Raw genomic sequence first — 26071 nt, forward strand, 5'->3', positions numbered from 1 at the left:
ACTCACTATCACTCCTCCCCCTCTGATTTAGAAATCACTTACTGAGCATTGCCAGACACACTGAAACAAGAATACAAAATTGGACAGTACCGTTCCAGCCACTGGGTCGCTGTTATTTGCTGGCTCTGATTGTAAGTTACACGAAACCATCCCTAAAATTACCACACGCTACAGTATTTTCAAACACGCTTTTGTACTGCAATAGAGCCTGATATCTCCACCTGAAATAAATTATAATTTACAAACGCTTTGTACCCTTTCTCGCCATGAGTGAGAGCATGGTCTGACATAAGGTTTCACACGAAAATGAACTTGAAATAAACACCCGTAATTATTTCACTCCCGCATTTTTTTATTTACACTATTAAGTAAGATCCTAAAGCTGAAAGAGAAATATCTCTACCAGACGGTACACTTAAGGAGAAACGAGCAGTCTCCTTGACCTTCACAGCGTGAACTGCAACCGCGTCATCTTACCATCAGCTTAGCCGCCCAAATGCCAGAAGCGTGGCTAACGGTTACTGACTTTCTGCACCCCGGAAGTCGATAATCCCGGCTTTCTTCCAAATAACTGTTTTTCTTGTCAACTTAAATGGGCCTTCTGACGTTCAGTATCTATTGACAATACTAGTTTGTCAAATCGTCGCCATCACCGACCTAACACTATCAGTAACATTGACAAAAATTTTCAGGTGACAATTCGACTTTTGAACAAACTAAAGAATGCGTTGTTGCAGGTGTATTAGTTGTAACTTCCAAGCAGCAGAAAACAACGAAAATGAGCGAATAGGTCGGAGAACGGTTAAGGAAAAAGGAGTGACTAGGCACACGTTAATTTACTGACTCAGATCAGAACCACGGACCAGAAAAGTTTCATAAGTTGGTGTAGGATGAGACCTGTATCGTACAAATTATTAATATTGATCCGAAATAAAACAGGGAATGAAAATACATTAATGAAAGAGGCAGTTGCAGTCGCCAAGAGGTTAGGAGTAGCTTCGAGATTTCTGGCTTTGAGCAAATCATTCTAATACTCGAGGTTTAGTTTTGTAAGACTAGCAAGCCCATTTAACAAAATTCTATAGAAACCTGTGAAGCAATTATACCTGCCAGGCAGGGACAGCTTCAAGCAATTAACGTAAAACAATTTTCTTACGCTTCGTAAAAATTCGGTGAAATTAAAATTCAGTTCGCAGATATCTCACTAGTCATTGCAGATATGTGATATATTTTCAAATTAATACAGAAAGCGCTTCATAAAGCATCCTCCGTTACAATCCTAAAGTGATCTGTATATTGACTACGCTTGCGTATGCCTATTATAATTGTTTTGCATTAAAACACTACTTAAAAATTGAATTTGATGTATCATATGCATAATAGCGATTGTAAAACGTAACCAGCGCACACTAACGCCTTGTGGCTGGTTCATGAAGCTCTGTCAGCATACGAATCGAGAATATTGTGAAATCGCTAATATTTAACTTCTAACATTCAGTATATTTGACAATACTGAAAATATTTTGAGGGCCATCAGTACTGTTCGTCAATACTCCTAGTACTCACAATACGTCATTACACACCCTCACACGGTAAATATATTGACTAGTTAACAATATTATTGAATGCATGAGGCCACCTTAATCCACTGCTACCTGACCGGCAGCTAGCGTCCCATTGTATCTGTCGCCTTCTTTGGAGCAGCGTTCCACTCGCTTTTGGTGCACCCCGTTTTGGTACATTTGTATAGCAGACGTTATAGCCTACCACCACCGATGACTACGCAATGCAAAGCATCCCAAACATTCATGCGCCACAGAGGACATGGAAATGGAAATGAGCGTTTGGCGTCATTGGCCGGGAGGCCCCCCGCGGGGCAGGTCCGGCCGCCATATCGCAGGTCTTATTACAGTCGGCGCCACATTGGGCGACCTGCACGCCGGATGGGGATGAAATGATGATGAACACAACACAACACCCAGTCCCTGAGCGGAGAAAATCTCCGACCCAGCCGGGAATCGAACCCGGGCCCAGAGGACGGCAAGCCGTCACGCTGACCACTCAGCTACTGGGGCGGACGGAAGACATGGTTACAACGGGTACTAAAAAGCAAAATGAAGCTGATTACTCATAATACAAAATAATTAAATAAACAACAAGCTCTTCCTTCCTCGTGTTTATTTACGTTTTGAAACCGACGGAATTTGTCAGGACACGAAGTAAATGCCACATGAGATAATGAGGAAGACCAACCGTGGTTCACTCAAGGTGCTTTTTGAGACACAGTATATATATTACTTCCAAAATACGAATTTCACGTGCAAGTTTTCGAAAGTTAAAACGTGATAAGAGCATTTAGGTTAATCATGTGATTCACTGTTCAGTTCTTTTGTAGAATAAATTTCTTTTGTAGAAAGTGATTCGTGCGAATTAAGTTAACTACACTTATACATAACGACACTAAATGAAGAATGCAAAACACATATTTTTTTCTTCGCTTTTACTTACAAACCAGTCAAAGTTACACAAAACAATACTTGGTATTTATTACACTTCCACAATTATGTGGTCCCAAAGCAGTCTGCATTTTTAAGTAATTTTCTTTCTAATTTTGCATAGTTTTCAAAACTCTCTTTTTCTACCAGTTGATTGCATTACTGGCTTCAATGGAGATTCTTCTTCATCATTTTCAGTTGCGAAACTGTCTCTAGATTATTATGGACAGACGATCTATATCTGGCTCCTCGAGGAAATTCGAGACTCAAGTATTATAATGCAAAAACAGTCGGCGAGTTCCTGTGCATCAGAGTCCTTGCGTTTAGCGAGAAAAATGTCAAATAACCGACGATTTCAAATAACCGACAAATTCAAATGACCGACACGCCGGATATAGGCATTGTGATTTGCGTCAGGGAAAAATTTTCAGCCGGCCGCGGCGGTCTCGCGGTTCTAGGCGCGCAGTCCGGAACCGCGCGACTGCTACGGTCGCAGGTTCGAATCCTGCCTCGGGCATGGATGTGTGTGATGTCCTTAGCTTAGTTAGGTTTAAGTAGTTCTAAGTTCTAGGGGACTGATGACCACGGCTGTTAAGTCCCATAGTGCTCAGAGCCTTAAAAATTTTCAACCTGATCGAAACATTTGTTCGATGTTTATCATATTTATGATGGTTCTCATGATGATACAGAGTATTTTTGTCACCCAATTCCAAATCTTACCGGTTTTCTCGTTGACATATATGTGTGTTAGATTCGTTGCAACACTACACACTACGCATTAATTTGAATCAGTTTGATTTTAAATTTATTAGCAAGAGCTGGGTAAGAGGCAATGCAATGCTTACGATACTGTGTTGTTCAGAAGTGCGATGCAAAGTTCCTTCCGACAGGCGTGCATGTCCGAAGAAACAGGCACTGCGGCGACTACAGACGTTACGAGATCCACGAAATGCATTAGCATTTACGAATGTAGACAACCATCAGTCGTATAACGGAATGAAGACAGTGAAAATTTGTGCCGAACCGGGACACGAACGCGGATTTCCAGCTTATTACGAGCTGTCGTCTTAAGATTAGGCTACCCGAGCACGTTTTATGGCCAGACCCAAACTTCCATATTTGATCAACCAGATGTCATTATGTATATTCCCGTACGGGGGAGATACTTTATTTGGAACTCGCATGCGTGGAGTGCAGGTTGTAGACAGATGGTTGACAATAAGTGGCAGTTTGGGCTAGTCGTAGGTCGTGCTCGCATGTCTTGATGGTAAGGCTACGGCTCACGATTGGCGGGAAATCCGGCTTCGAGTCCCGGTCCGGCACAAATTTTCATTGTAGTCATTCCATTATACAGCTGTTAGTTGTCCATATTCGCAGATGCGAATACATTTCACGTAACGTAATACTCTAATCGTTATTTTATTTTATAAACTTAGTAACTTTTACTCAACACGGCTTTAAGTCATCTAGGGATCATATGAACAGGATATCAAAGCGAAACGCGTAAAACTGTGAGGTTTATACAGTAAAAAAGCGATCAAGACAGAGTATTACATGGTCTAGATACTGTGTCTCTCCAGACCTTTTCTTGTTCGATCCCGAGTCGTTAAAATCCCCTACCATCTATTGTCGCTAGATGGCACTAAAAGGTAGTTTAGAACAGGTCTGAAGGTTCTCAAGAGGAGCCATAATGACAGAGTACGATCAGGGCGAGTGGAAAACTCCGAGTTCCGTTCGTGCCAACACCAGACGATGTCTTCTTACAAATACGCTGGCTGCCAGACACCAAACGTTTTAATGGCTTTTCAGTGTCACCAACAGCCGAATCAAGACCGTTTGAAACTAACGGTGTAGGAAAAAACTGCTAATCCTTTATTAGTAGATGATAGCCCACAGCTACCATGCTGCACGTTTCATGAAATTGGCAAAAACCTGTGTATAAAGGTTTCACATCCACTTGGGATGCACAAATGGAAACAGCTGTAGCTTTCAGTTCACGAAGTATCAAAAACTGCGCTAACACACGAGTTCACAAATCTGTACCCCTATAGAGAGCATAAGACACTAAATTCCAGAGGGACACATTTCCTGGGACCTAAGAGAGAATAGGGTTGTTGTCGAATGTCATCGACAAAATTTAGAGGTAATTCCCAAAGACAACAACCCTTAAGAGCTGTCGACGGATGCAGCATAAGGTATGATCTGAATCGCTAGTGGTCATTGGCACTGGCTAAGATGGAAGAGTGAAGTATGCATCACTTGAACGTTTGACTGCCGTCAAAGGTCGCGTGATACTTCTGTCAGCCATCCTCAAGTCTCTCACTCCTGCATAACATGTACACTTGTTTACTTCTTAACGAAATATATGAAGAACCCAGAGACATGTTTGTCCATCAACGTAACTTCGTAGACGTATACCATACATGGGTATGTGAATGATTAGAGTTGCAATTCTCTGTGAGAGGTAGAACGGTAGAACCGCCACCAGAGTGCGTTAGTGTTGCTCGAATTTAATGTTGTTACCAGGAATTGTAGGGTACATAAGAATGGCGTGGACAGCGTCAGATGTTGAGTGATCACTATTAAGAACATGTAGATGCCGCGTATTGGTGTGACACAACGTTTTAAGCACCTGGCAGAGATTGAAACGGGGCATTATCATGGGTCTCCATTTGGCCAGTAGATCGAATCGTACAGTATCCAGATATATCAGGCATTCGAACGTGACAGTGGGCCAATAGTCGAGTGCATCAGATTGTGACGGCTGGCATACTGGTTATCAAGGTTGTAGTCGACCATGTCTGACCACCATAAGGGAGGATCGCCATATTGTGAACCAAGAACATAGTACACATCTGTGCCATGTATCCAAGAACAAGTCTGGGCTCCCTGCAACATTCTGTGTCATCATAAACCATTCGCAGGAGGCAAGCAACCAGACAAGAGAAGTGCTGTCCGACACTTAGGCTGCCACTAATATTACAACACAAATGGTTGTGACTGTAATGGTGACCTGACGAGGAAGCACGGACTGCTGATGAATGGCCTCATATCGTCTTCAGTGATGAGTCCTGCTTCTGCACGACTCAGCGAGTATGACGGCGACCTGAGGAGAGGTTCCATTCTTCCATTTTTTGGAGCAACAAAGTGGTGCTACTCCCCACGTCATGATGAGGGGAGCCATCGGGTATATCTTCTGATCACAGCTCGTAATGAGTGAGGGAACTCTGATGGTACAATAGTTCATCACAGACATCCTGCTTCTTCATGTATTATGTCACATACTACAATATCGTTGTGCCACTTTTCATCAGGACAGTGCTCGTTCACACGCGGCAAGTGGCTCTATGAAATGCCTACGTAATGTTGGATATTCCCGTGACTAACAAGATCCCCACATCTGTGTCCAGTAGAACATGTGTAGCACCTGGTCGGACATCAATTCACTCCCAGTGCCAGTATGCAGGATATCAAGCACAACTTACAACAGTTGATGTCAAGCACGGCTCAGCAAAGGATACAATGGCTTTATGAGACCCGTCCAACGGATTCAGTGTATGCATCCAATCCAGAGAGTGTGCAATGCCATACTGATAAATGGGTTTTCCGTAACTTTGACTCGATTCTGCAATCGTTGCAACGATGTCCTGTAGCCCCTCAACCGTGAAGTTTCATTTCGTGTTCTCCTGTCCATGTGGGTGCTTCTTTTTTTCAGTCAGTGTACAATTGTGCACAATGTAACGTAGTGATTGTGCTATTCTCTTGTAGATGCAATAGATCTGTGCATTCATGTGGCAAGTATGAGAATCAAACATAACCAGTGACAACTTTGGTATCAGACACACAACAGTGCTTAGGCAGTAGAAGAAATTAGCACATGCAAATCTCTGATGAGACTCCATTTGATCATTCAGAAAGCTGTGCTCTTTCCATTCATCATAGAAAACCAACTGGAAGCCGCCAAAACACACATCATCAAACAACTTTATGCTCTGAAAGTAAATTTCGCAGGCTGCTTTCAATTGGCAACAAAAATCAGTTGGACAGGCACTCCAAATTTCCATAAACGCTCAGTTAGGGTGAGCTGATGCAAATTAAGGTTCCGATCCACTTCCATGCTTGTACATGTAGCGAGTACCACTTCGACCAATGACTGCGTACGATGCAGAGGCAGTTTAACTGAGGACAGCATTTCATTAAAGGCTGCGATTCATACAGGATCCAAATTCATATGTAAAGTTTCCCACCTTTTCCATCACATTCAGTCAATGGCAGTGCCATAAAATGCATACTAAGTGAGGTAGAAAGTATGTGTGGTGGACACTGATGTGACTGGCTGATGCTCTCTTGCACCACGGGTGATGTGGAAACTGGCCTCAGAGACAGAAGTTGGTAGATGAGTCAGTGGAACACAACTGGCTTAGCGCCATCATACAACGTGGACCAATACACAACCATGTCATGACATTGACAATAAACATGTTTTTTTCCCTGAAGAAGATGGTTCAAATGGCTCTGAGCACTATCGGACTTAACAGCTGGGGTCATCAGTCCCCTAGAACTTAGAATTACTTAAACCTAACTAACCTAAGGACATCACACACATCCATGCCCAAGGCAGGATTCGAACGTGCGACGGTAGTGGTCGCCCGGTTCCAGACTGTAGCGCCGTGAGGGAGACAACAGTCGTTAGACCACTGGAAGACACGAACCACTTCCAACACCTCCACTTTGGAGTAATGGTATATCAATACCTGGTTCCAGCCCAGTAGGAACATTGCCTCCCACATTCTAGGTACAACAAACATGGTGGGCTATATTTGAAGCCAGTATGGTCCTGTCTTACTCCCTGACAAATTTGTCACTCACTTTGTAGCTAGAAGACTTCCCAGATCCTCCTCTTGTTCTGGCTGTCCACATCATAAACGGCGAGCTCTGGCTATACACTCTCAGTCCTTTCCTCATGTTACACCATCCATGACTAAACGAACAAACCGGAAGACACTATTGTGTCTATTGCACCGGATGTTTTTTTTTATTTTTTTATTTTTTATAGCCATTCAATATGTGAACCATGAGTGTCGTGGCAGACATTGATATGGTAATCGAATTCTTGCCATACCCGTCCCAGCATGGCATCATCGACTGTGGCAGTCACTTCCCGTATTTTCTCCCGGAGTTCTGCTACATCACTTGGTAGAGGCAATACATCTTTAATACGTCTCCACAGGAAAAAGTCACACGGAGTGAGATCTGGTGATCGGGGAGACCATTTCATGAAACAGCTGTCCCCTTCTGTAGCACAGCCGATCCATCGATGAGGCAGCTCCGTGTTCAGGTACTCTAATTTGAATGATTTCACAGACAGCTTCTGCCGCAGAACTTTCCACACTGTCATTGTAGCCATTTCGAGTGAAAGGGATACACGACGCACCGATTTCTTTGGACTCCTTATGAATGCTCCGCATTCATTTCACTCACACTGGAACGTCCACCAAATTACACTAAAACTTTCAGGGTTTCTCTTCAAAAGGAGATATGTATGATATCTGTACATTGTTTGGTTCTCGTGCAGTAAATAACAAGTGTTCCTGGACGTTGTGTAGATCCTGTATTTATTTGTTTCTGTTTATACCTTAAGTGAGTTGTATGTTTAAATCATTGCACTTATGTCTTTACTTAATTTACTGATGCAAATTTATATGTCTGGCGCACATTAATAGCTACAACACCATCACTTAACACTTCCATTACCACATTCTTAAATACCAAAGAGACTTGGTTGCTAAGATAAACTTATTTTAGTTGCAAAAAAAGTACGAAGAACGAAAACACACTGGTTTTATATAAGCATATTTATATCATGACGTATTTTAAATACATGATTCTTTAATATTTTTGATTGATCGATAATGTTGGTAATAAAACAAGCATTCGATACTGGACAAATTTTTGAAAAAATTTACATTGCTACTTTTTAACTTGACATTTATCAACCCTTTATCATGTACTGCGCCATGAATTAAAATTTTTAGTCTTTCATACAAGTCCATATGTTGTCCCTTGCCCTAATTGCGTAATACATCAAGATCATTCGAGATATCCTGCAATAGGTTGCCACTGTTCTTAACTTTAACATCTTAAATACTAATAACAAGCTACTGAAGCTGTAAAAGTTATTTCTTAGACTTAACGGTAATGGGAACAAGCCCGCAACCCAGTTGCTTGGTGAAATGTATCCATTGTTTACGCCTGAAATAAGAATATGCAAAAGTGCTAATCAACATAGAATAAACGTAACAGTTAATTACGATACTCATACGATCAATGACTGATATAGATACAAAAGCGGCCAGACAGGTTCTGAAAAGAAAAAGAACATTAACCGTTGGCAGAGCAGATTTAGAAACAAGGTGAACAGGATGGCCCGCAAGGATGTCACTATTGTGATCGTAAAACGGAAAGAAAGCAACAAGCTTATCTAATTAAACACATGAAAGGTGAACAAAGTAAGAGGGCGTGGGCTGTTATTCGCCAGACACCAAGTGCGCACTATTCTCAAGGACGAGGACTTCTTTGACGTAATCTATGACCTCGACCTATATGAAATGCAAACAAAAGTTGTCGGGCCTAGAGGAAATTAAGCAATATTAGCGTTTTAAGGCTCAGTCTATGACAAGGCCACAAAGAGGAAGAAAAGTGGCTGGGGGCTTTTCAAAATTACCACCCTGGAATTTGCCGCAAATGACTTAGGAAAACCACAGAAAACCTAAAAGTGGATCATTGGTCTTTCTCCCGAAAGCGGGACTAGCGTCTTGCCACTTACTAAGTCAGAGTGGGCAGCTATCAGCACATAACGCACATGACGCAAGCTTTCAGAGCTGATAGGCACATGTATCAATTCGATGTACTTAACCCTGGTCCGGAAGCGACTGAACCATAAGACGAAGCAAAACGTATTATGGGATAATTCTGCCGTTGGAAGAGTTGTTTATACGACGTAAGTAATTGTATTTATACACGTAATTGCTAACATCGTAGGATAGGCAACCCTTCAACACATGCTTTAAACGTTGCCTGGGAGGTTGATGGGAAGAAGTTCTATTTCGCTTCAGCTAGTTCAGTTGATCTGATCCAATTTACTTGTATCTTATGGGAGCATTTACATCAGCCTCCTCATCTACAGCTACATCTACATGATTAGTCCGTAATTCATATTTACGGTCATAGAAACACTTTCGGACTATTTCTCATACGAAACGTCTTGTGTTCCAGCCACCTGACGACGATTAAGAGAGTCTCCTGACGTTGTTAGAAACATATCGTCGTTATTCGAGTAGGTACTGTAAAATTTCTGCGCCTAAGTCATCCCTGCATAGAATATAGATAACCTCACATTGAACGACTATTGTGAATCCAGCGTGGCGTGCCAGTTGAATAGAAAAATGCGCTTAATACAAAATTATGTCTGCATGGATTTTGTCTGTAGACCAATCTAAATTTTCTTATTCTTTATTCTCTTCTATAACTTCCAACCAAAGTTATGTATCTGAAACTGGTACTTGAAGCTGTAGGGAGTTGGTTGGGAATGGAAAGATACTAGAACCACCAAAATAAAGTATATTTCAACAATATTTTATTAAAAACAACCAAAATTTTTTTCTGTGATAATGGAATTATGGAATAATGCCCACGGAGAAATTTTGAAGTTTTTAAAACAACTGGCAGTATAAGTAGCAAACAGCAAATCATATACAAAAAATAACGAAATTAATAGCTCATGGGGAAATAAGAATTGCTTTGCACAACAAACAAACAAACTCCTAATATGAGAAGGAATTACCAGTCAAATTGCCGTTAAATAGATAATTGACTTGCGGTTTTGTTCATAGACAGGCTGAAGAATCAAAGTGACAAACTAAGCAACAGCAAAATTGGCTTAAGACCTAACTAAAGGCATGTTTTATCGGAAAGACAAAAAACTATTCCAAGCAGATACAGTTAACAAGATAACAGTACAAAGCAAAATAGAAATATTCTTAATAACAGTACAATAAAGTACAGAAATACAAGCAACAACTGCAGATTAAATGCGTGAAAACTTTAAATCAATTATCTACATCTACATCTACATCTACATCTACATCTACATCTACATTGATACTCCGCAAGCCACCCAACGATGTGTGGCGGAGGGCACTTTACGTGCCACTGTCATTACCTCCCTTTCCTGTTCCAGTCGCGTATGGTTCGCGGGAAGAACGACTGTCTGAAAGCCTCCGTGCGCGCTCTAATCTCTCTAATTTTACATTCGTGATCTCCTCGGGAGGTATAAGTAGGGGGAAGCAATATATTCGATACCTCATCCAGAAACGCACCCTCTCGAAACCTGGCGAGCAAGCTACACCGCGATGCAGAGCGCCTCTCTTGCAGAGTCTGCCACTTGAGTTTATTAAACATCTCCGTAACGCTATCACGGTTACCAAATAACCCGGTGACGAAACGCGCCGCTCTTCTTTGGATCTTCTCTATCTCCTCCGTCAACCCGACCTGGTACGGATCCCACACTGATGAGCAATACTCAAGTATAGGTCGAACGAGTGTTTTGTAAGCCACCTCCTTTGTTGATGGACTACATTTTCTAAGCACTCTCCCAATGAATCTCAACCTGGTACCCGCCTTACCAACAATTAATTTTATATGATCATTCCACCTCAAATCGTTCCGCACGCATACTCCCAGATATTTTACAGATGTAACTGCTACCAGTGTTTGTTCCGCTATCATATAATCATACAATAAAGGATCCTTCTTTCTATGTATTCGCAACACATTGCATTTGTCTATGTTAAGGGTCAGTTGCCACTCCCTGCACCAAGTGCCTATACGCTGCAGATCTTCCTGCATTTCGCTACAATTTTCTAATGCTGCAACTTCTCTGTATACTACAGCAGCATCCGCGAAAAGCCGCATGGAACTTCCGACACTATCTACTAAGTCATTTATATATATTGTGAAAAGCAATGGTCCCATAACACTCCCCTGTGGCACGCCAGAGGTTACTTTAACGTCTGTAGACGTCTCTCCATTGATAACAACATGCTGTGTTCTGTTTGCTAAAAACTCTTCAATCCAACCACACAGCTGGTCTGATATTCCGTAGGCTCTTACTTTGTTTATCAGGCGACAGTGCGGAACTGTATCGAACGCCTTCCGGAAGTCAAGGAAAATAGCATCTACCTGGGAGCCTGTATCTAATATTTTCTGGGTCTCATGAACAAATAAGGCGAGTTGGGTCTCACACGATCGCTGTTTCCGGAATCCATGTTGATTCCTACATAGTAGATTCTGGGTTTCCAGAAATGACATGATACGCGAGCAAAAAACATGTTCTAAAATTCTACAAGAGATCGACGTAAGAGATATAGGTCTATAGTTTTGCGCATCTGCTCGACGACCCTTCTTGAAGACTGGGACTATCTGTGCTCTTTTCCAATCATTTGGAACCCTCCGTTCCTCTAGAGACTTGCGGTACACGGCTGTTAGAAGGGGGGCAAGTTCTTTCGCGTACTCCGTGTAGAATCGAATTGGTATCCCGTCAGGTCCAGTGGACTTTCCTCTATTGAGTGACTCCAGGTGCTTTTCTATTCCTTGGACACTTATTTCGATGTCAGCCATTTTTTCGTTTGTGCGAGGATTTAGAGAAGGAACTGCAGTGCGGTCTTCCTCTGTGAAACAGCTTTGGAAAAAGGTGTTTAGTATTTCAGCTTTACGCGTGTCATCCTCTGTTTCAATGCCATCATCATCCCGTAGTGTCTGGATATGCTGTTTCGAGCCACTTACTGATTTAACGTAAGACCAGAACTTATTTACACTTGACAGCTGTATCAAAAGATATCTAGCCCAACAAACCATCTAACTACTATGAAAGCATCTCCACGTATTGAGCGGAATGCAAATTTTCACAAACACTGAGCTTCAGTGATATTCGAATAAGTGAGAACGTTTACAGATTAACTGAATTAACGGCCGGGGGCCAAGATAACCAATTTACTGTTGGATGAGTTGCTTCAAGGGTAGTCTGAAATCCCCCCCAGATACAAAAATTCATTAGCACAGTGCCCAAGTAAAATAGGCAGCACTAAATTACAAATTGTCACTTAAACGGCGTAGTGAGACTAACAGGAACAGTTAAAGATATGTTCTAAAATTTAAATTGTAGTTAGAATCCAATTTTAAGATTTGCAAAGAATTTTGCAGGACTTTAAAAGACATGCATCCACTGAGTTAAAGGCCGTCGGGCACTTAAACAAGCTTTACAAGCCCTTAGGCGAGACAAACGCTTAACTTCATGGGGTAGACAACGGCACTAGCCGTTCAAACAACCGACAGACTGAGCAAGGCCCAAACGACACGACCAAATAAACAGCTGACAAATAATTAATAGACAGAGATTTTTCAAAAATAATGAACTGCAAGTAATACGTATCTAAAGTACTGAGTTGACCAACTGGCTGAACAAAAGAGATCAGTATAAAGAACAATCTTACCAATTCTGTTTGACATCTGTCACAGCACTGGTTGAGGTATACAGTGAGGTCTTTCATATTAAACGTTTGGTAATGGAATATGTGTCCTGTGACACACATGCGAGACTTGGCAGTATGCTATTCAAAGCCAGAGCGTAAGGTAAGTTTAACGACCACTGATAGGATGAGCAAAACAAATTAAAGCAGAACGCTGGATAACATGTGAGACAGCAAAATGTAAGTGATCTTAACAGCTTACGCCTTGAGCACTGTTTAAACAAATACTAAACGCCTCCACACATTGGCAACATGAGTCAAAGAGCAGAACCAGTAGCACACTAAAGTACGCAGCAGAAAACAACCTTCCACATACACCACAAGGCAACGGCGCTCAGTGAATTGTAGGTTTAAACCTTTAAAGCGCGATCGCCACAAATCACGAAGTCGCGCTCAGTTATGAAACCAAACGAACAGCCTTGGCCCACAGTGTCAGACAGTTATAAAGTGACAACTGTTACGGAAGGGCACGAGAAACCAGAAGGCATGAATTTAGAGCCAGTAATCTTGTATCTCACCATGGTCCACATAATGTGCACCCAACAGACTCGTAAGCAGGTTCGCTTCGCAGGTCAGATAGAACAGACTCACCAGTGTGACGTCGCCAATCACTCCTCAAAAGCGAGGTCGCCACCTCCCAGCAGCGTTCGGCCAACGAGTAACGCTCACATGTCGTCCATCAGAACGGACCGCCAACTACGGCTGCCAAGAGCCAGTCTTATCGCCAGCCAAGCACCGGAACACATCTCGAACGCGGCCATTCATGCGCGGCCTCCAGCGACCAGAGTCCATACCGTCGCGAAACAACGGCCAGAGGTAATTAGCGCGAGTAGGATCGATACCAGTAAAGATAGCATACGAGTACGGCACAATACTTTTACGGTTCTCCAAATGTTCAAATGTATGTGAATTCTTGAGGGACTAAACTGCTAAGTTCATCGGTCCCTAGACTTACACACTGCTTAAACTAACTTATGCTAAGAACAACACAACAACACGCACACCCATGCTCCAGGGAGAACTCGAACCTCCGGCGGGAGGGGCCGCGCAGACATGACGCCTCAAATCGCACGGCCACTCCGCGCAGCCACGGTTCTCCGTCATTCCTTTCATAAAAAATGGTTCAAATGGCTCTGAGCACTATTGGTCATCTATGGTCATCAGTCCCCTAGAACTTAGAACTACTTAAACCTAACTAACCTAAGGACATCACACAACACCCAGTCATCATGAGGCAGAGAAAATCCCTGACCCCGCCGGGAATCGAACCCGGGAACCCGGACGCAGGAAGCGAGAACTCTACCGCACGACCACGAGCTGCGGACCATTTCTTTTATAGACTAACACATCCAACGCTTTCTAGAAAGTGTTGGTTTATAAAGTCATTATTGGAGCTCAGGTCACAATTTAATAATGATGAAGAGTAGGATGAAGTTTAAGAGACTGTTCAGGAAGAAACAACATGCAAAGAAGTGGGATACGGAAATACTAAGTTATGAAGAGATACTTTTGAAGTTCTGTGAGGCTGTAAATACTGCTCAGTGGGCAGATCAGCTGAAGAGGAATGGATACCGCTAAAAAGGCCAATCACAGAAGCATGAATCAGAAATATAGCTACATGAAAGGTAACTGTGAGGAAACCATGGGCGACAGAAGAAATACTTCAGCTGATCGACGAAAGAAGGAAGCAAAGAAATATTCAGGGAAAATCAGAAGTACGGAAACAAAGGTCACTTAGGAACGAAATAAATAAGAAGTACAGTAAAAAAAATGGTTCGAGTGGCTCTGAGCACTATGGGACTTAATATCTGAGGTCATCAGTCCCCTAGAACTTAGAACTACTTAAACGTAACTAACCTAAGGACATCACACACATCCATGCCCGAGACAGCATTCGAACCTGCGACCGTAGCGGTCACGCGGTTCCAGACTGAAGCGCCTAGAACCGCTCGGCCACACCGGCCGGCAGTACAGTAAAGCTACGGCAAAATGGGTGTGTGAAGAATGATTACTATGCTTGCCAGCTGCACAGTGAAATTGCACTTCAGCATCACGCATTCATCTGCAGGCTGCTAAAGTTTACAGTTTTGCATTTTCTGTCGTCATCTGTATGATAATCAATTTGCACCCAATTTGCTTAACTCCTTCGTGTGTGTCGTCTTTTGTTTTTTTCTTTTTTGTCTTAGAGTGTGTATTTACCCCTTGTCCATATCTAAATGTCTATGTTTTATCCATTTAATTTATTATTTTTCAATTTGTTCTGAGAAAAAGTCACAGAAACTAGTCAACTGCATTTCGGTATCCTACATCCCCCCCCCCCCCCCCCCCTCTCATTGCTGCAACATCTGTCCCAAAAAAACTTAACATATTCTTTATTCAGAAATTATTACTTCATAGTCCCTATTGTAATGTGAACTTGCTGAAGCTAAATAATAGTGTGCCTGTGCGGTATTCTTTGTTTTATCACTACTAAATTAAATATTACAAATATTTTGTTTAACAATATAATTTCAGGCATACCACAGAACAAATCTTGCTCACCATGAAGCTTAAATCATGCCCTTTTTGTCGGTACGTTGCATGTATTAATAAAATGTCTCTAAATGGTTACTATCTTGTAATAAATAAATGAACATTTAAACTTCAATATTTTCCAAAAAAAAAAACTGTTGTACAATTATGGTGACGATTGTATTGAGTCCTAAGAGTTCCTCTGATTTCAAAGATGTACTTATATTCTCTGTTTTTGAATTACAACCATTTTTACTATTTTAGTGAATATTCAACGTTTTCAGTCTAACTCCTTCAGTCGCCATACCATCTTGTCGATCACCCTCTTCTCGCCAGCTGAGTTGGCCTGCCGGCCCTCGCTTATAACGCTGTGGCGTATCCAACCCTGCTGACTCACCTGCCCGGCCACACGCAGCAACAGGCCGGTTCTCCGCTGCTCGCCTCTACACAGCACTAAGGAGACCGGCCAAGTCTCTCGTTTTGTCACAAGGGCTATCAACGCCAGTCACCTCGATGCAGGCCACTGTTGTGTTGCATGGCGCCTACAGAATCCGCGAACATCTTCCTCTGGATTGATGCGTGACTTCCTTGCACCAATCTGAAGGGGTACTGACCAATCATCAGTGGATACTCGCCCTCACACTAAACGTGTCGGTTTTATTAAAGGATCCATTGGGAACTGTGGCCTATGTCATGAATCTCTTTAACGTGATTGCAGCCCCAATTGCGACAGATTCTGGAGCTCGAACCGCACTACTTTCCCCAGCAAAAGAGATAAATTTTACCTCCGTAGAGACGGTGGAGATCCCTGTAAACCAAGTACGCTAGGAAATAGCTACTACACTAGGTATACACACCGTCTGGAAAACCTTGAACTTGACATTATGAATAACACGAATTTATGCACCTTTGCAACTACTTTGCAGTAGTACATTAAGCAGACGGATGCCACTTTAAAAAAAGCTTTGTCACTGTGAGTAACCCGACGTGTCACTGCTGCTTGAGTCCTGTAGTCTATCTGTGATAGTCTTGCAGATGTGAGCACTGAAGCTTCCAAATTACAAGAAGCTCTGTACTATGCACTGCGAGGCGAAATAACATCTTTGTTACTATCACTCCATAGATTTATGAGGAGACTGCTGCAGACACAGGAACAGCTGCAATATCTGAATTTCTCGCTATGCGTGAGTAACCCTAAGTACCCTTGTACTATCATTCAGTGAAGGGACACACAGGGATGGACACCGCTCGACTGTGAGTGAAAGTGTAGTTACTACTCTCGTGTAAGGAATGATGTCATAGTTGTGCTCAGTTATCAAAAGTGTGACATATCTTATAAATATGCATGTCTGCATATTTAAGGGAATATGAAGGAAACTATATTTAATACACCGGAATGGAAGTGTTAAATGACTTTTTGTTCAGTGCCAGAAGGTCACCACAGACCGAAACTAGTCGAATATTTCAATAAAGTTCACAGAGAAGGGGGGGGAGGGGGGGGGGGGGCAGTCTTCCATTAAACATACTACAGCCGCTAAGCACTATATTGCAAAAATAGGTGATATGTTACACACCTATCCTCAGTCTTATGAGAGGCGCCTGACCACACACGACTCCTCCTAATTACAAACTAACAAAAGCTTCACGCCGTCATTACTTCCACTTTGTTACAGCGCACCATTTACCACATCGCCATATGCTTCCCGCCCCTCCCTCCTCTTCGGAAAACACCTACGATACATCATCCCTATTCATCAAGGAAAAACACGCCGCTAGACATCATCAGGGTTTATGCCTACTACTGTCAAAAAATAAACCCAAATCGGATGATCTGTAGCTTAGCTAAATCCTATGACATGGTTCCTAGGAGCAAAACTCCGGGAAGCTTTGAAAGATGTACATATGGATGACCATCTTTTATAGATTACTATTGAAATGTAGAGAGATAATAAAGTACAGGTTCAAAGATGGTCAAAATTACCAGATCCTATTAATGTCACGAAAGGGCTGAGACAAGGTTGCAGTATGTCATCCATCTTGTTAAATCGATGTGTTGAAGTGGCTCTTCCAATGTGGAAGAACAGCTGTGGAGGAATGGGAATTATTTTTAACGATGTATAGCTATTTTCGTTAAGTTTTGCTGATGATCAATTTGTTCTTGCACAAGATGAGTTCGATTCTGAGTTCATGATACGGCGTTTATATCAGGAATATGATAAACGGGGACTGCAAGTGAGTCTGACAAAAACCGAATATCTAGTAGCGAATAGTGACACTAAATTTGTTCACAGCAGCAGTTATGAAACAGGTAGAAAACATTAAATATCTAGCGGCATATATTGACAAAAATGGATTGGGTATGACAGAAATAAAATTCAGAATACAAGAAAGCGGAAAGGTAATAGAGTATATGAATTCTTTTTGGTGGGATAAGAACATTCATTATAGGAATAAGAAAAGAGTGGTAGGCTAATGGTTGAATCCGGTCTATGCTATGAGTCAGAACTATGGAATTTAAATGCTCATCTGAAAAGAAGAATCATAGCTGTGGAAATGGATTATTTATGATGGAGTGCCAGAGTATCAAGAATCGAAAATAAAACTATTATGAAATGAGAGCTCGAATGAAAACAGAATTGAAATAAAATCTCTAAAGTGGTATGGACTTCTGTTGAGAATGCCAGATCATCGATGGGCAAAGAAATTTTTTGAAAGGAAATCACCTGGCAGACGCACACGAGGGAGACCACGACGTTCTTGGAATTACCACTTCAACGGGGTAATGGAGCATCGCGGGATACGCGAGGAGGAGACACTGAATAGAGAGGCTTGGCAGAAGATAACAGGAATATAACAAATGCTGTTATTAATTGATCTCTGTATAATTAATCCTGTAATAATAATAATAAATCGGATGACAGCGTTCCTGTAAGGATTACCATTAATTGTGACGACGTTGACAGGATAAGCCAAACATTTCGCTGTCAGTGGCCAAAACGAGTATTCCTATTCAGCGAGGTGGGGCAATACTAAGTCACTGAACTTCTGTTTGGAATAATGGCGGTTTAAATGGCGGGATGGCTACCGAGATTTAGTTTTCCATGTCTTCCCTAAATATCGACATGGTTCCTTTGAAAGAGTACAGTCGACTTCCTTCTTTACTCATTACCTGTCCAAGCAAGTATTTCGTTTTCCGAATTTCGTCTCTGCATCGACAGTATGATAATTATAATCTTCCTTTCTACGGTACTGATCGGATATTCCTCTCGAATTTCTTCTTTCTACCAAGCTAAACTTTCGAAAATAGTACCTTTGATCCCGCATTTGCTAGCCTCTGTTTAAGTTAATCGCCGACCATCAAAATTACATCATTCTGACCAAGTGACTCCACCAAGTTCAAAATTATCCTAAAAGAAACAAGAGGTATGCTGCTATAATGAGAATCATATTCTCGACGGACGTCACCCTTATTAAAACAAGGTGAGCCGTTGTAAAAATTGCTGTTTTGAAGAGCGCGCCGCAGCGCGTAGTGTGAAGCAGTCGCCCTCCGTTTCTGGCAGTGGCGCCGCTGTGTCTCCCTCTGGTGGGAAAGGGGGAAGGTTGCCTGTTCACGTGCATTTAAGGGGCGCTATGAGCTCGCCAGTCGGTCAGTCAGAGCTTTGGAAACTTTGATATTATTGCCTATGATCGTGAGAGGCGGTATCTGTGTACTGTAGAGCATCTTAACTATTGTTTGGCCAACCTTGTAGAATTTTATATCAGATTGCATTTCATGGCCTTTTATTTAAATGATCATTTTAGTGTATGAAGTTGCCACCCTTTCACCGTAAGACTTTTCTTAGAATTTAAAACCAAGTTGCACCTTCGATGGCAAGGTTAATATTTTGCTTGTTAGTGTTTTGTACCATTTCCATCCCGCCTACGGGGGGGCGCGGGGGAGGGGGGGGTGCACAGTTTGTGTGCTTGTGTAAATTGTTAAAACTCTTAGTTTAAAGTTATCTGGTGTATTGCAGATTTGGACCAGTGTAGTCTTTCAGAGGCTGTTGTGAACGGTCGTAACGACGGCCGTGTCAAAAGGGAGCGGCAAGGTTATCTAGGTTCTCTGCCCGAAAGCTCATACAGTCAAAACTTGTTTCTTTCTGCCTCTGAATAAACTGTAACTTTGATATTTAGAGGGTGCTTTCTGATTATAATTTTAAATACGTTTCTTTTAAAAAAAAGTTTTTAGGCACTATTAAAGTAAATAAAATTCCCATTTGTTAAAAGGAATTTGGTTATGATTTCATCAGTTACTCCCTGCCAACTACTTCCATGCTTACATAGTGTGATTAAATGTGTTAATGTTCTTGATGAATCGCTAGGAAATAAAAAAATCGTTAAGAATATTCCTTGAAAATAAATCATATTCTCGACGGACGACACCGTCACCCTTACCGGGACAAGGGAAGTCCCGTAACACCGTAACAATCCCATCGTCATCCCATCCTTATGCGTGCAAACACGCGTCTTAGCTGCTACTAACACTACTCCCACCAACGAAAGGGAAGTGAGAACGAAACCTGTGGAGGCTGAAGTGCCACAGCAGAGACGCTCCTCATGACAGGGAAACATCTCGTTTTACAGAGGGCTGACGATTCGGCACGCATGCAACAACACGCTTATCAGTACATTCCAAAAGTCAAAGCATAGAAACGGGATTTTTTCGGGGCTCATAACACGGATTTTATTGGTGATAGGAAGGTAGGATCAGATGTTTTGGATAGCCCTTGTGCTAGGTACTATTTACATACCCAACGGAAGTATCATCTTAGTGTCACTATTTTACCGTACAGGGTCAAATTATATTACACACTTCTTCCAGTGTAGCAAATGGAGCACATCAACTGTTTCTTTTTGCATTTGATTTGGGGGTTTCTGGAGGCACAATTAGACCATGCGCGGATCCATAGAATATATGAAAAAAGAGCTTTTTATCATTTTTTGTACCAAAACCGAGACGCGGCTTCGAAGACAGCTACGCACATCAAATGGCAGACATTTATATATTACTAAGATACCGATCTCGAACACGAAAATTTTCTGGATATCTTTATCCGATCCCGAGATGCAGAGGTTCTAAGTTACTATGCTATCCATAATTACCGAGAAACACTCCAAAACATGGTTTTGGGTACCGAAGCCTAGCCACGAATCCCAAGACAGCTACGGACAGCAAATAGCTAAAATTTTTACGATATATTTCTAAGAGACCGATCTCGAACAATCGAAAATTTTCTTCTTATCTTGTCCATTTCCGAGATATAGAGGTTCAAATTACCTACTTGTACACGCAAAATATGAATGCAAAATTCGGTCTGAGTCGAAAACGTGGTTTATAAACGAAGTAACGCGGAGAAATGCGTCTCCATAATTGTTATGGGTTCTGGTGTAATACTGAAGCACATGCTAAGTTTTTTAGCTCATAAAATCCATTTTAGTTTTGTTTTATTTCAATTTCCCGTCAGTAAAGTTTCAAAATTTTACTATACCCATTAAGTTCTTTTTATGTGAGTGACATGCCCTGCAGTGGCTGGGGCAAGAAGGGAACCAATGGAAAAATGCTCCTGCCAGAGCCCAAAAAAGTCGAATATGCTCCTCTTTATTAAAAGACTCTGACTGAAAAGTGGGGTACCAGCTTGCCTCATTTTACCTTCCTTAGCACCATTAAAACTTTTTGCAGAAACATTGTCATGCGAGCATATTCACCCATTTTATGCTAAGAGAGATGGCAGCGGGAAAGAGACGGAGAAGTAATAAATACTGGAAGATAGTAGACAGTGATTGTGATATAGGAAGACCAAAGGAGACAATGGCAGTCTGAGAGAAAGAGAGGGACACAGTAACAGTGGTACATACAGGGTGTTTCAAAAATGACCGGTATATTTGAAACGGCAATAAAAACTAAACGAGCAGCGATAGAAATACACCGTTTGTTGCAACATGCTTGGGACAACAGTACATTTTCAGGCAGACAAACTTTCGAAATTACAGTAGTTACAATTTTCAACAACAGATGGCGCTGCGGTCTGGGAAACTTTATAGTACGATATTTTCCACATATCCACCACGCGTAGCAATAATATGGCGTAGCCTCTGAATGAAATTACCCGAAACCTTTGACAACGTGTCTGGCGGAATGGCTTCACATGCAGATGAGATGTACTGCTTCAGCTGTTCAATTGTTTCTGGATTCTGGCGGTACACCTGGTCTTTCAAGTGTCCCCACAGAAAGAAGTGACAGGGGTTCATGTCTGGCGAATAGGGAGGCCAATCCACGCCGCCTCCTGTATGTTTCGGATAGCCCAAAGCAATCACACGATCATCGAAATATTCATTCAGGAAATTAAAGACGTCGGCCGTGCGATGTGGCCGGGCACCATCTTGAATAAACCACGAGGTGTTCGCAGTGTCGTCTAAGGCAGTTTGTACCGCCACAAATTCACGAAGAATGTCCAGATAGCGTGATGCAGTAATCGTTTCGGATCTGAAAAATGGGCCAATGATTCCTTTTGAAGAAATGGCGGCCCAGACCAGTACTTTTTGAGGATGCAGGGACGATGGGACTGCAACATGGGGCTTTTCGGTTCCCCATATGCGCCAGTTCTGTTTATTGACGAAGCCGTCCAGGTAAAAATAAGCTTCGTCAGCAAACCAAATGCTGCCCACATGCATATCGCCGTCATCAATCCTGTGCACTATATCGTTAGCGAATGTCTCTCGTGCAGCAATGGTAGCGGCGCTGAGGGGTTGCCGCGTTTTAATTTTGTGTGGATAGAGGTGTAAACTCTGGCGCATGAGACGATACGTGGACGTTGGCGTCATTTGGACCGCAGCTGCAACACGGCGAACAGAAACCCGAAGCCGCTGTTGGATCACCTGCTGCACTAGCTGCGCTTTGCCCTCTGTGGTTGCCGTACGCGGTCGCCCTACCTTTCCAGCACGTTCATCCGTCACGTTCCCAGTCCGTTGAAATTTTTCAAACAGATCCTTTATTGTATCGCTTTTCGGTCCTTTGGTTACATTAAACCTCCGTTGAAAACTTCGTCTTGTTGCAACAACACTGTGTTCTAGGCGGTGGAATTCCAACACCAGAAAAATCCTCTGTTCTAAGGAATAAATCATGTTGTCTACAGCACACTTGCACGTTGTGAACAGCACACGCTTACAGCAGAAAGACGACGTACAGAATGGCGCACCCACAAACTGCGTTGTCTTCTATATCTTTCACATCACTTGCTGCGCCATCTGTTGTTGAAAATTGTAACTACTGTAATTTCGAAAGTTTGTCCGCCTGAAAATGTACTGTTGTCCCAAGCATATTGCAACAAACGGTGTATCTCTATCGCTGCTCGTTTAGTTTTTATTGCTGTTTCAAATATACCGGTCATTTTTGAAACACCCTGTAGCTGGCAGTGATAGAACAGTGCTAGGAAAAGAATGAAGGAGACAGTGGCAGTGGGAGACGAATAAAGAGTGGAAGTGGATGAGAGCCAGTGATAATGAGAGAAAATGTCTATGATAATGACAACGAGGAAGAGAGAGATAGTGACAGTGAGAAGTGACAGCAGCAGTGAGAAGGAATGAAGGAGACAGTAAAAGTAAGGAAGAACAAGGAGGAGACAGTGACAGTGAGAGAAGACAATATTAGTACTACAGAGCGAAGGAGGCTGTGGCTGTGAGGCAAAGAGACACAAAGAGATAATGACAATGAGTTGGGATGAATGACTGAGTGAGAATGGGCAAGTGGGAGTGTATGGGTACGAGAGACTTACGGTTAAGGGAGATGTGAGAGTCAGAGGGGAGTTGCTTGTTAAAAAGACTGCGAATATGTTCGCATGCCAAAATTTTGGGGAAAATTTTTAAAGCTGCTGAGGAAGGTAGAGTGAGTCAGCTGGCACCGCACTTCAGTCAGAGTCTTTTAAATAAACAGCAACATGTTCGCATTTTTTGTGCTCCGATAGAAGCATTTTTCCGCTGTTCAAAACAGACGTACTCCGTTGGCCACAAAAACTGCGAAACCAGAAATGGCAGTAAACAATAAAATTTTATTTATCTTGTGAAAACGGGAGAGTAAGAATAACACACGATTAAATTTGTAGCTGAATTGGGGGTATAAATGGTGAGATTATTAGAATACAGAGCTGCCTTTTCTGGCAGCAAAATTTTATTTATCTTGGGAAAACAGGAGAGTAAGAATAACACACGATTAAATTCGTAGCTGATTTGGGGGTATAAATGGTGGGATTATTAAAATACAGAGCAGACTCTTCTGACAGCAGCTATCGCTCTTACTCTGATGGGCACTGAGTGGAACTGACCTCGGATGAAAGGTACGGGTACGTTACTGCATTCTGTTTTAACGCTATGCCAGAGTGCTGGTTGAAGAGTAATAGCGTGGCATCCTCTCGGCAATCCATGGAGAGTTGTTTTCCACAGGTGAGAGGTATGGAGGATGTGCTGGTTATGGTAACGGTCGAACACCTTCCGTACCAGTATCATCCAGGGCAACACAAGCACGGGAGAGAGAAAATGGCATATAAGGTTTTAAAAACTTCAACCAGAACAGAGAAACAAAAAATACTAAGAAATAAGATTGAAGAAGAACAACGGGGAAATTATTACAAAGGATTGTGGTATGATGATACAGCACAAGAAACTGAAATTGAACCAATGGCGAGAAGGAATTATATGAAATTCAATCTGAAAAAACAACATCTGCCTTAACATCACTTAAGAGCAGAAAAGCGTCGGGGAGAGGTAGTATTAATTCTCAGCTGCTAAAATATGGAGGAATAATGCCATATCTCTTGCTACATCTCTTGAACATCCACAAAGACTGGAAGATTGTTACAGTGATATCAGTTTTTAGAAAAGGAGGCAAAAGCGTATGAAGTGACTATAGGAGTAAGTTTACTTGTCTCAATATAGAAGATGTATGTTAAGATTTTAATCACAAGACTTAAAAAAACGGAAGTAGTGTATTTGAGGAAGAAAAGTGTTCTAGGAAAGGACGCTCCACGATAAAAGGAGTTTTTATTTTACAGCAAATACAAGAACGCAAAAAATATAAGAAACACACATTGCTTTTTACAGTGGCAACAAACACAAACTTTGGAAGATAATGATGGATCGCTATCATCCGATATATCTAACAAATGCTATAAAAAGTTTGTATCAGAACACTGCTATCATTCTAAATCTCAACGGAAAAATGCTAATGAGTTACCAAGTTACAAATGTGTACAACAAGGCTGCTGCCTCTCCCAACTTTGTTCAACATTTGCATCCATAAAATAATGCATATACGGAAAACAGAATTTCAAAAACGTAAGAACCTAGACAGAGGAACTGTTTTAAATAATTTGCTATATGCTGACGCTGTAGTGATCCTATAATATAAAGAAAAGGACCTTCAGAAAGAAATTTACTTACTGGAACAAATGAGTCCGAAATTTGACATGGAGAACTCAACAGAAACAATTAAGACAACGGCCTTCATGGACTAAGAACACATTAGAACCAAAATCGTGATTTATCAGAATAGTTTAGAACAGGTAAACCACTCGAATTACCTAGGATGTAAGGTGATATATCGCTGCAAGAAATCAATAGAATTTAAGCTTATCATATTCCGATGAGTATGTGGAACAATTACAGAAACATCAGAAATAAAGCTAGTAAACATACTTAAATAAAATTCTATATAACTGCTGCAGCCCACACATTAGTCAATGGAAAGGAGACCTCAGTGATTACCGAAAAGCAAGAAAACGATATTCAGGCACAAAAAACTAAATTCCTGAGAAGAATTACACTTGTACAATTTAATACAGGCTAAGTAATTGCTACACCCCAGGATAGCATCTCCAGCGGACATTAAAAATTCGTCCAAGTTCTACTTTAGCAGCTCCTAGAAGGGGAACCACCTGTGTCAGTGACAAATAGACAGCCAGCTAGGGGTAAATGCTGAGCGAATTGCGGCAAACACGGAAGCTATGGCAGCGAGGGGCTACGACCAAGTGCCCAAGTCTGCGTGAAAAGCATAGTGACAGCATGGAAGCTGAGAGGTATCATCATACAAGTGACAAAGCAGAATTCCATAAGAAAGCCTGAGTACAACGCACTTTAAGTACTCAAACATTTTTGGAAGGTGCCTACTGGAATTCATGACATGCTCTACGTATGAGAGGTGGCCATTTTTTTTTTAATAGTGACAGATGTGATGTTGTGGCTTAAACTGTGTTAACCCTGTAAGTATTCAAGCATATTTTGCACTTCTTTGGAAAGGAATTTGTAACTTTCCTGTACACTACATTTATTTTTTGTACCTTTGAACAGAGTCCGTGAAGATGGTCTGTGACGGAAGCCGGTCGATATTTGTGTTTTAAATAAAAAAGCTGTTGACGGTCAAACATGCATTTTACATAGTCAAGTATTCAG

This window comes from Schistocerca americana, chromosome 2 (genome assembly GCF_021461395.2).
Source record: "Schistocerca americana isolate TAMUIC-IGC-003095 chromosome 2, iqSchAmer2.1, whole genome shotgun sequence".
Classification (NCBI taxonomy): domain Eukaryota; kingdom Metazoa; phylum Arthropoda; class Insecta; order Orthoptera; family Acrididae; genus Schistocerca; species Schistocerca americana.